The following is an 11684-nucleotide window of genomic DNA, read 5'->3' as shown; positions in this document are numbered from 1 at the left end:
AAATCTCTTTAAAACATAATTGAGAGTTTAAAATTGACAAAACTGTATAGTGGAGCTTATCCCATACGCAGAAGTAAAATTGAAGACTAAAATTGCACAAAGACTGGGAGAAGGGAAATGGAAGTATCCTGTGATAAGGCATTTCTCCTGTATATGAAGCGGTATAACATTATTTGAAGGTAGACTGTGATAAGTTAAAGATATATACTAAAATTTCCAACACAACTGTTAAACCACACACAAACATATACACACAGGGATAGCTAATAAGTCTGTGCAAATCTGAGTGGCTGCTCTTGCTCCTTGTGAAATTGCTGGTTCTTTATAACCAGCTTCTCTGGAAGTCCCTCTTCATCATCTAACTTGTCCATGGGCTCCACAGTAACAGGTCGAGGAAATGTGGTTAGCAGGAAGGAGACTTCACTGCATCTGTCCAGAGCTTTCCGAGCAGCTGGCTTCCCTCAGAACTCAACAATGACTTTTCCTGAGGACCTTCTTCAATCATCCACAATGACTACAGCCCTCTCCACCTGACCAAACATAGAAAAGTCCTCCTCCAGCAATTCATTGGACATATACTGAGGAAGGTTTCTGAGTGTAAGGGATGCACTATGGCAGGCAAAGCACACACACAGCTGCTTTCCACGGAGCGGCATGTTGTTGAGCTCCACTTTGCCAATCTCTGCTAGGGTTCATGTTTCCAAGCAGATAAAGCCAAAGCCTTTATACTTATGAATGAAGACCTTGCCTACTTTCCCGTATTTTTCGAATAGTTTCCTCATTTCCTCCTCAGTGACGTCAGGAGGGAGATTGCCCACAAAGAGACAGCTACATTGAGTGAAGGTCTTCTCTCCTGGTTTCTAAAATTCTTCAGGTCAATAGTCAAGCCTTCATTTTGGCTGCTGGCCTGTTGCCCATTTGCAGGTATTGGTGGTGGTGGCGGCTACTGTTGCTGCTGCCATTGTTGTGGTGGGTGGTGATGCTGGTGATGCTTCCTTGGAGTATGGTTCTGCTTCTCCAGGTTAAAGGTTTTACTGCTCTGCATTTCTGCACCTCAACTTCAATTGGAAAAGGCAACTAAGTGTCTCCCAAGTCCCCTCTAACCTGGACTTCTCCTCTACCGACTGTTCTCTCCTCAGAATAACGGCTCTCATACACTCTTGATTGGACTGTAAACTGGTAAACAGTTTTGGAAAACAGTTTGCCAATTTCTTCAAAAGCAGATTATACACCTACAAATGACCTAGACATTCCACTCCTAAGCATTTATCAAAGAGATAAGGAAGCATTTGTCTACATAAAGTCTTACACAAATGTACATGGCAGCTTTATTTGTAATAACCCAAAACCTGGCAATGACCCAAATCAGCATCAACAGGTGAATGGATAAATGCTTTGTGGTATGTTCTGTAATGAAATGCTACTCAACAGTGAAACATACTGCCCTTTTAAAACATGCAACATGGATGAATCTCAAAATAATTATGCTGTGTGTAAGAAGTATATACTCCCTGTCCCTTGCTGAAAGGATATAAATTGCATGATTCCATTTATATAAAATTCTAGAGAATAAAATTTAATCTATAGGACAGAAGCTGATAAGTGGTTGTCTGTATGGGAGTCATGGAAGAATGGGAGTGGCAGATAAAACTGCACATAGAAACTTTTGGGAGTGATAGATAAGTTCATTATTTTGATGTGGTGATGCTCTCATGTGAGTATACATATGTCCAAAATCTATCAAATTGTCAAATATGTGCAGGTTTTTTTTTTCTTTTTCTTTTTTCTTTTTTCTTTTTTTTTTTTGGTATTTCAATTATACCTCAATAAATCTCAGATGAGTCCTTTCCAGAGTGGGATGGGCTTCCCAGAGTATGGCTACCTGAATTTAAAATATGACCCTCCTCAAGCCATTAGACTCTGCACCGCATTGGGAATCCCAGGTTTACAGCAAGGGGGTACCTACTGGGAGGGCTGCTTTACAAGGAGTGCCTGCAAGGTCTGCTTTGAGGATTGCTCAGGATTTGACTTTTTGGAGCATTCTCTTGTACTGTTTAGTTTACTATGCTTTGCATACCATTGTATTGTGATAGATCAACAGAAGGGAGAAAGGAGGTTTATTTGTGGGTAAAGCAATAAGGTAAAAGGACACAGATGGATACCAGGCACTAGGTTTGATAATCATGACCTTAGATCCTAAACACAGATAATAAAAATGTGTGGGAAGGGGGACTAGAAATCTGGGACTGAAAATCATGAAGACTGGTATTCTAAACCACATGTAAAAATTGAATTCATCTTTAAACATCTGGGTATATCGATATGCAGTCACAATGAGCTGATTTGGAATAAATTTTATCTAATTTCTTCAGAAAATAATATGATTTTTAAAAAGTTAACTTAATAATATCTCTATTGCAATGTTTAATAAACATTTCAACGTCCCTATTACATTCCAGAAGAAGATGCTGAGGGGAGAGGAATGCCTTTATAGCTTATTAGACTCTACAGGTAGAACCAAAATTCAGGAGTGATACCCTAAATTCAGCAATTCAGACTTTAATATTACATTCTTTGCTGTATTATTATTTATGCATCTGTTGTATTATCTATGTCTCAGTTTTTTCAGAGTTTTCAGAATCCTGCATCATAATCTTAACAAAACTTAACTTCTCACAAAGGGAATTGGATACAGAGCTCCCAAGAACATGGTAGAAAAAATAAAAGTGACAAATCATGTATGACCAAGAAAATTGCTATAGTTGTTGTTACTATTAAAACATGAGAATAGAAGTAAATAAGTATAATACATTCTCTAAGACTGTGGGGAATGTTTGTAATTGCCTTAACCACATTATGCAAATAGGGAATGTGTTATGGTTCAGTTCTATAACATTGTAAAAAACTGCAATTTTTTACTAATTGGCATAAAAAAATGTGTACAAACCTTGAATGCTTTGAACATAGTCAATCTTTGTACATATGTGTCATGCCATGGGCTGTGGATTTATGGTAACTGAAACCATGCACTTTTTTACAAAATGCAATTTCTTTATATTGATTTTATTAATTTTGATATGTGATGAAATATTTGTTTTTAATAGATAAACACAGATTGGGATTGTTCAGGTAAGACCATCTCATTAATTGTAATTCCTTTGGAAATTCTCTGTTTAATTTTATGGCATAAACCAAAAATCCAGAAATGACTTATTAGAAGTACATATCTTCTGTGCAAATACCATGCAGTGGCGTCTGAGATATTTCTTACAAAAGATGCAATCAGGGTATGTCATTGAAAAAACTGTGCCCAATTAATATAAACTATCTAACATGATGAAAACTTATCAAGGAATTGCATAAGAATATCTCATAACTTTGCCATAGAACATCCTTAAAATGCATGTGTAAGTATGAAAATATACTTGAAAGGATAATACTTAATTCATGGAAAAATTGAAAGCATAGTAAAATTACATTTTAATACACAAAATGTAATTTGCTTGTGGTGATTTGAAACTGTATGAACCCTAGAAAAGCATGTTCTTAAAGTTAATCCATTCCCGTGGGTGTGAACCCATTCTAAGTAGGATCTACTTCAGTTAAGGTGTGACCCGCCTCATTCAGGAGGATCTTAATCCTCTTACTAGAGTCCTTTATAAATGGAATAAATACAGAGAAAGAGAGAAGGTAGTCATGGAAGCAAGAAGATGAAAACAACAAAACCCAGAAGAGAAGGAAAAGACTAGAAAATGCCTCCATGTGCCCTGTCATGTGCAGAGGAGTCAAGAATTACCAGCAGCTGGTCTTCAGGAAGAAAGCATTGTCTGGATGACGCCTCAATTTGGACATTTTTCTCAGCCTCAAACTGTAAGCTAATAAATGCCCATTGTTTAAAGCCAACCCATTTCATGGTATGTGCTTTTAGCAACCTAGAAAACCAAAACAGATTTTGGTGCCAGAAGAGTGGGGTGCTGCTAATGCAAATACTAAAACTGTAGAAATGGCTTTGTAATTGGGTAATGAGTGGAGGCTGGAAGAATTGTGAGGTGCTTGATAGAAAAGGCCTAGATTGCTTTGAAGAGACTGTTGGTAGAAATATGGGCGCTAAAAGTACTTCTGATAAGGCCTTAGACAGAAATGATGCATGTGACATTGCAAACTGGAAGAAAGGTGACCCTTGTTTTAAAGTAGCAGATAATTTGGCAAAATTAAGTCCTGATGTTGGGTGAAAGGCAGAATTTAAAGCAATGGGTTTGGATATTTAGATGAGGAGACTTCCAAACTAAGTTTGGAAAGTGCAGCCTATTTTCTCCTTGCAGCTTACAGTAAAATATGACAGGAAAACTGAGAACTGAACCCCAGGGCACAAAGAAAACAGAAATTCATGGTTTGGAAAACTCTGAGCTTCTGGAAAGCAGGTGCCCACAGAATAGTGCTCCATGTGAGGGTTTAACTGAACATGGATGCAGTCACACATTTCAGAGCAAGTCAGGATTGAAAATGCAGTTACCCAGAAAGGATTTGTAGAAGGTTCTTTCTCTGATGGTTTGAACCCCTGCGTTCTACTTGAGAAACTGACAACTTTTTTTTGAGAGATCTGTGTAAAAGGGACTGAACTAAAAGGAACAGAAAAGAGACAGATTTAAGGTAAAATGACTTCAGAGGCAAAACCATGGAAGCTGAGGTCTGGACTAAAGACATCTTCTTGGGTCAAGAGAGTGATCCCACCCATGTGTGTGGGAGGTTAAGTGCTGTCTCTGCAGTCTTCAGAGAGGGTGGGGCATATTCCCTCAGGGTTTGCAGAGAGTTTGGCCACCACCCCAGTGTTCTCAGAGGTTGGAATCTTCACCAAGTGTTTTGGGGAGAGCATGGCCACTGGGCAAGCATTTGGTAAGGGTGGTGCTGCCACCCATCTGGCCTGGAGGACAAAACATTGATCAATAGATGACTCTCAGACCTTGACATCTAATGGAGTATACCCTACAGGGTTTGGGTGTTGTTTGGGACCTGTGACCCCTGATTTCCTTCAAGTTTCTCACTAAGGAAATGGAATGTTTTTCCTATGACGGTCCCTCTATTGTATTTTGGATGCAGATAACTTGTTCTCTAGGTTTCAAAGGTTCACAGATGGAGGGGAATTGTGCTCCAGGACAGACCGCACTTATTACTGATTTTGATGAGACTTTATATTAAACATTGTTGCTGAAATGATTTAAGGCTTTTGGTATATTCTGATGGAATGAATGTATTTTGCATATGGAAGAACATGTCTTTTTGGAGCCCAGAGGGTGGAGTATGATGATTTGAAGCTGTATGTACCCCAGGAAAGCACATTCAAGGTTAATCTGTTCCTTTGGGTGTGGACCTGTTGTACGTAGAATCTTTTGATGAGGCTACTTCAAATTAACATGTGGCTTATCTCATTCAGGATGGGTCTTAATTCTATTACTAGAGTGCTATATAAATGGAATGAACACAGAGAAAGAGAGAAGGCCATGGAAGCAAGAAGACGAAAACAACAAAACCCAGAAGAGAAGGGAGAGACTGGGAAACACCACCATGTATCATTCCAGGTGGCAGAGTAGTCAAGGATCGCAAGGAGCTCATCTCAGGAAGAAAGCATTGCCTGGATGATGCCTCAATTTGGACATTTTTCTCAGCCTCAAAACCGTAAGCTAACAATTCCCATTGTTAAAAGCCAACCCATTTCATGGTATCTGCTCTCAGCAGCCTAGCAAACTAAAACAGTTCTCCAGCGGATAATGCTCTCTCCTGCCCACTATGACATTTAGTCCAATAGTTTCTGAATATACAGGTGGGTATAGTGCAAATAGGCTTGCTTTGACACCACAAATTGCATTTGGTGTCCTAATCATTTATCACCATCTATTCATTCTGAAATAATGGCTAATTGAACAATATATTCACACTGAATATTGCAGAAGATTTTAATAAGGCAGAAAAATGTCAACATTTCAATGGGTGATGGGTTTTGTTCAGAGCAGCTGGAAGTCATGAATTGCCAATTAGGAAAACTTTGGTAATCTGGGTAAACTATATTGCTTGTTCAGGATTTATCTGAGTTTGGCAGCCATGAATTTGGAATTAGGCTGAGGAGTTCCCTTATGTTGTGTAATATATTTGTAGAAAATTTCCAATTTCATGACTTGTGGGTTGAACCAGTATAAAAGCAACATTTAAAAGAGAGCTTTTATATATTTTAGTTAGCTAAACTCAAATTTTGGTTTATTGACATTTTTGTCTCTGCACAGTATAAGGTGAAGAGGAGAATTAAAATGAACACTTAACATGTTGATTTGATTAATGTAGACAGCTTAAGAAGTTAATCCAGTTTTCAAAACAGATTGTTTTCCCTAAAAGAATTGTATGATCTGTAAGACAAGTAGACTGAATAAATGTTCATTAAATTTGTGTTGTTTGAGCCTAATTTCACTAATTCTTCACTTAAGTGATTTTGCAGAGTCTACAAGGAAACAAATGTGCTCACTGAAAAACTTACATGTAAAAAATATGTAAAGAAGTCTATGTGAATAAATAATCTTGATAAAATTTCCCTAAGTGGTGAATTTCCCTAAAGACATCTGGAATCTTTCGTGTATACTTTTGCTTATATGATGGCCCTTTGTAGGGACAGCTCTAAACATTACAGTTGAACCATTTTCAATCCTTTCAGATTTGGGAGACTTACTTATTCCTATATAAAAGTCTGATCTTGGTTTACCAGAAGATAAAGAAAGTAGAATAGAAGAGTGTTTAGTGGAAAGGTACATTATTCAGCCCTAGCACTTTCATAATAACATTTTAAAGACAATTTATTCTGATCAACTAAATTACCCTAATTAAAATGCACAAATTCTGACATTGAAGTTCTATTCTCCACATGGAAATTATTTTTGTCCTTGGACCTTGATCCAGTTGTTACAAAAGAATATTACAAAATGATAATAATTACCTACTGTGCTTTGTTACAGTGTCCATTTTTTCCACTGAGGGAATGGCTCCAGTGTCACCTTAGAACAAAAAACTCTTATTTACTAATGATGCCTGTATTTTCCCTTTTTGTAGTTTTTCCCCTTATATATGTGGTGCTTCATGTTTTTTATGCTTCTATGCTCTCTTGCTGTGAGAAAGAATAGTAATTACAGCTAATTAGAAAAGATTAAAATGCTATGACTCACAGAAATAATGAAACTTGATTATGTTTTATATAAGGCATAAATCCCAAACCTGTGTTTTATGCTTGAAATTAGCTTACAACCTGATCAGCAGTGTAATGACAGTGCTGCAGATTTTCATCATGATGCTTGTTTTGCTCAATGCACTTTTCCTCGTGTCTCAGACTTGTCAGGAAGGACACGTCTTCCCCTTAGGCAGAAGGAGAAAGACCAGTTTGTTTTTTTAAACTTAGTTTGCTTTAAAATCTATTAGTTTTAGTTCTTATAGTTATGTTAAGTAACAGTAACATGTGATAACTAGATCAGGTCTATGGAAGAAAAAGAAACTAACAAAGAACCGTCCTTAGTTTTCCCCTTTAACAGGTACCAGGATCATAACATTGTTTTCAGTGTTATTAAAGTTTTCCAGGATAAGAAAGATAAGACACAATCTAGAGATGATTGTTTCTTTTTCAATAGTGAGGGTATTTTTTGCCCATCGTGGTCTCAGCATGAAAGCTCATTTTGGTTATAGTCCGGTTCACAAGGATCCTTCCTGCATGCAGGCCTTGTTTTCTAACATATGCGGTTTTATAGTGGAGCAGAGGGAGACATTATACACAAATAGATTTGTGCCATAAACACATATGGGCATAAGGGATTGTCAAGATGGAAAGAGAAAAAGAAGTCAACATAAAAACTTCAAAAGATTGAATTGTAATTCAATGCAAGAAGCTCTCATTTATCTACCTACCTATCTGGCTGTGAAGATCATAATTGTCTGAACTATAATGTGTTTAAATGTTTTTTTTTAGAAACAATGATAAAATAATTCAGACAACACCTTGGCATAGCTTGAGCGCTGCCCCATTAATCTGAGTCAGATACTCCCTTGAGGAGAGAAACTGCTTTATACGACAAGTGGGTATATGTGATCTACAGCCATATTGTGTGGAACTAAGTCTGTGGTCAGAGCAACTATAAGAACAGATGACAAGATTAGCTACTCTGAGGTGTATTAATGCAATGGGGCAATGTTTCTGTGATCTCAGTGTTTAATGAGGAAAAAAAATTGATTGAAACTTCTATTAATAACATTGCATAGAAAAATAAGATAGGAAGCTTGGGAAAGAAATGCATATTTAATATTTGAGTCACCTTTAGGGGCAAACATCAGTAAATATTATTCCACTCTATGAATGAAGAGAAGGAAACATAATTGCCTTCCAGCATTTGAGAGTTGAAATCTTTAAAAGGAGCAATTCAGTTATTGTAATATTTGTATGCTTACCTCTTTTTTGGTTGCTTCATTTGCATGGAGTTTCATTGGAAATAAATGCATATCGTAAACAAAGGGTGGTATTTCCAAATGAATTTTCTGAAAATCATAATATAGGAATAATTATGCTGGAAAAAATTAGTATATATTTGTTCTCAACCTGTATCTCACAGAAAAGTAGTCCGAGTTAGCTTGGTTCCCAAGGCAAGTATTTATTTACTTGGACTTCTCTTAATGATCTCCCTTTCATGTAAATTGCATATAACTTTCTTGGCCAGTCATTGTAGCCATCCCTTTGCGAACATTTCTGACACCCCTGTACCTCTTTTGCTTTATTAGATTCATTTGGCAAAAGCACAACCATGGCAAAATCCAATTCTTGTCCTGCTCTGCACCTGCACCTGTGCAGATGAATGTGGCTAGAGAAAGAAGAATAAAACAAAACAAAATAGACACAGCTCTGCAGACCTTCTCTGCCTGGGTCCAGCCCTTCTGCCACTCTCCGTTATTTCAAACCTTCTCCTTTCTCCACAAATCTCCAATTTCTACCCCATTCTCATATGATTATCATGCTTTCTGTTTTCTTGAGAAAATTGAAATGATTCTAAGCAATACCCCAGTTTCCCAGAACACTGCCTTGCCACTTTTCATAACAGGAATTGTTCCTATGTAACTTTATTCTTCACCTTGTTCACAAAATCTAGGGCCTCTCACCCATGCAAGCATATTCCCCAGCCTCCCTTCCACCCTACATCAAACATTTTCTCCTCTTTATTCAATCATTCCCATAAGAATACACACATTCTGTGATTTTAGAAATGTCAAAAAAATCTCTACTCCATTTCTCCACCAGTTAACACCCTATTTCTTTGCTCCCCTTAATGGCAAAATTTCTTGAACCCATTCCAGTCACAAATCTCCACAGATTTATCAACACTGCTCTTGTAAAAATCACCAGGAACTACACAATTCAAAATGCAGCTGATTTGACATGTAGGCAGCTTTTGACACATTGATCATTCTTCTACTTTGATATACTTTCTTGACTCGATTTCCAGGGTACAGCACATTCTTGGTTTTCCTCCAACTTCACTCTTTACTTCTTGTTAATCTGCTTTGCTTTGTTGTTTAAGAAGATTTAATACTAGCATAGAAAACTAGAGAAACAACCACCAAGGATAACTTACTCTCCAAGTTAACGGCAAGCTATAATCACTGGCCAGGAGTATTTGCCCCTGAATGTTTCTAACAGAGCAAAAGTGCGTTTGCTCCAAGCACCCTCTATCTGCTGAGCTCCTTGCCCACTTTCAGCTTTGTTCCTTATATACACACTGTCTGCAGGAAGGCTCATGTGCCAGGAGAAAGGACATGTAAACATTATATAACACTTGATTTGGGTAGTGTGGTGCTTGCAATGCACTTGCACCATATCCTTAGTGTTAACGGACCTCATCTCTTTCCCCTGTCCTTTTTACTTAGTTTGAATTCATTCAAAAAAGCATTTGCTTTGAACATCTTTATTTGGCCTATGAGCCTTTCTGTTTCATGATCTTTGGATCTTTGCCTGGTCTCACACTTGGAGGCTACCACTGCATCAAGGTAATTTCCCCCATCAATAGAAATTCTTCTTCTAAACTGTTATTGTTGTGGCTTAGGCCTCAATCCTTTGTCCACTTCTCTATCTAAATTAATTTCCCTGGTGATTTTATTAATTGTCATGAATTAGAAAACCGTCTATATACTTACACCTCCCAAACTCTTACCTACAGGCCAGACCTCTCTAATGACCTTCACACTGGTACGCCCAGTGTATTATACATTTCCTCTTCCATGTCTAGTACAATCTCAAACTCTACATGTCTAGAACTGAACCATTCCAGTACCTGTTTGACCTATAGCCTTTTCCATCTGTTGGTGGCAATTCTACCCTTCCAGTTGGTCATGCTAAAAATCTTGGCGTCACTGTTCTCTCCTGTCTTTCTCTTATGACCCTCATTTGAGCCACTGCTGCACTGCCACTGCTTAGATCCAAGCCATGAGTGCCTCTCCCTTGGGTTACTCTAGCCCATTGCCTGGTCCCCCTATTCTGTCCTTCCCCACCACCACCATCATCTATTTTCACGTAGCAGAGGGATTGTTAAAAATATAAAGACAGAATATTCCACAACTCCATTCATAATCCTAAAAGTGGTGCCTTATTTTATTTAGAGTAAAGTCAAAGTTCTTTTAATCAGCTATAAGCCCCCAAATAATCTGATGTCATCTCCAATAATCCCCCCCTTTATCACTCCATTTCAGCCGCACTATTCTCTTTATAATTCCTCAAATGCTGAAGGGCCATTGCACTGGTTGTTCCTCCCTCTAGAATGCTGCTCTTCTTTCTAGATATCTATGTGGCTAATTCCCTCATCTTTATAAAGCCATTGGAAGCCAGCATCTCAATGTCATCTTCCCTGGGCACCATCTTTTAAATTATAACTTGACCCCTGCCCTTTCACTCCTAGTCTCCTGATGCTGCTATACATTTTCCATTGCTCTGATCAACATAGATAGTTTTATTCAATTCTGTTATTTTGTTTCTTGTTTTTTATCTGTCTTACCTCCCTCCCCCAGGATAAAACTCCTCAAGGAAAGGGATTTTTGTCTGTTTTATTCACCAAATCAGTGTGCACTTTAGTGTGCAACAGAATGACGTGGAGGGCTTGCTAAATCACACATTGCTCGACCACATTACCAGAGTTTCTTATTCAGAAGTATGGGGTAGGGCCCCAAATTTTGCATTTTTCTTAAGTTCTCAAGTGATGAACATACTGCTGGTCCAGGGAACACACTTTGAAAACCAATGATGTAAAAAATTCCTGGCACATGTAAGTGCTTAATAAATAGCTCTTGAATGAATGAGGAAGTAACAAAAATGAATTAATCTCATTTTAATGTATAGTTTTGATTACTAATGTAATTGAACAATTCTAACATGCTAATTAGCACTTTTCATATGTAAATTGCTTGTTCATGCTCATTATCACTTTCCTATCAGGATATTTACATTTTCCTTCTTGATTTTTATTAACAGTTTTTAGATATTGAGTATATTAACTTTTGTGTGCCACGTATGTAGCAGATAATGTCTCTTGTTTTGCCAAAGCCATTTTCTATTGTTTATGCTTTTATTATAATGACACTCTAACATTTATGCAAAGTTATTAATAATTATGCATAAATTTTGA

The 11684-nt window shown here is 37.5% G+C and overlaps 1 pseudogene; it reads right to left on the bottom strand.

Moving 5' to 3' along the window:
- Positions 1 to 263: 263 nt before the first annotated feature.
- LOC119507714 lies at positions 264 to 1118 on the bottom strand (annotated as a pseudogene).
- Between the last annotated feature and the right edge of the window lie 10566 nt (positions 1119 to 11684).

This window comes from Choloepus didactylus, chromosome 13, assembly GCF_015220235.1.
Source record: "Choloepus didactylus isolate mChoDid1 chromosome 13, mChoDid1.pri, whole genome shotgun sequence".
In the NCBI taxonomy this organism is placed as follows: Eukaryota; Metazoa; Chordata; class Mammalia; order Pilosa; family Megalonychidae; genus Choloepus; species Choloepus didactylus.
Note: the sequence above shows the minus strand (reverse complement) of the source record. Positions and strands in the feature narration are given on the sequence as shown.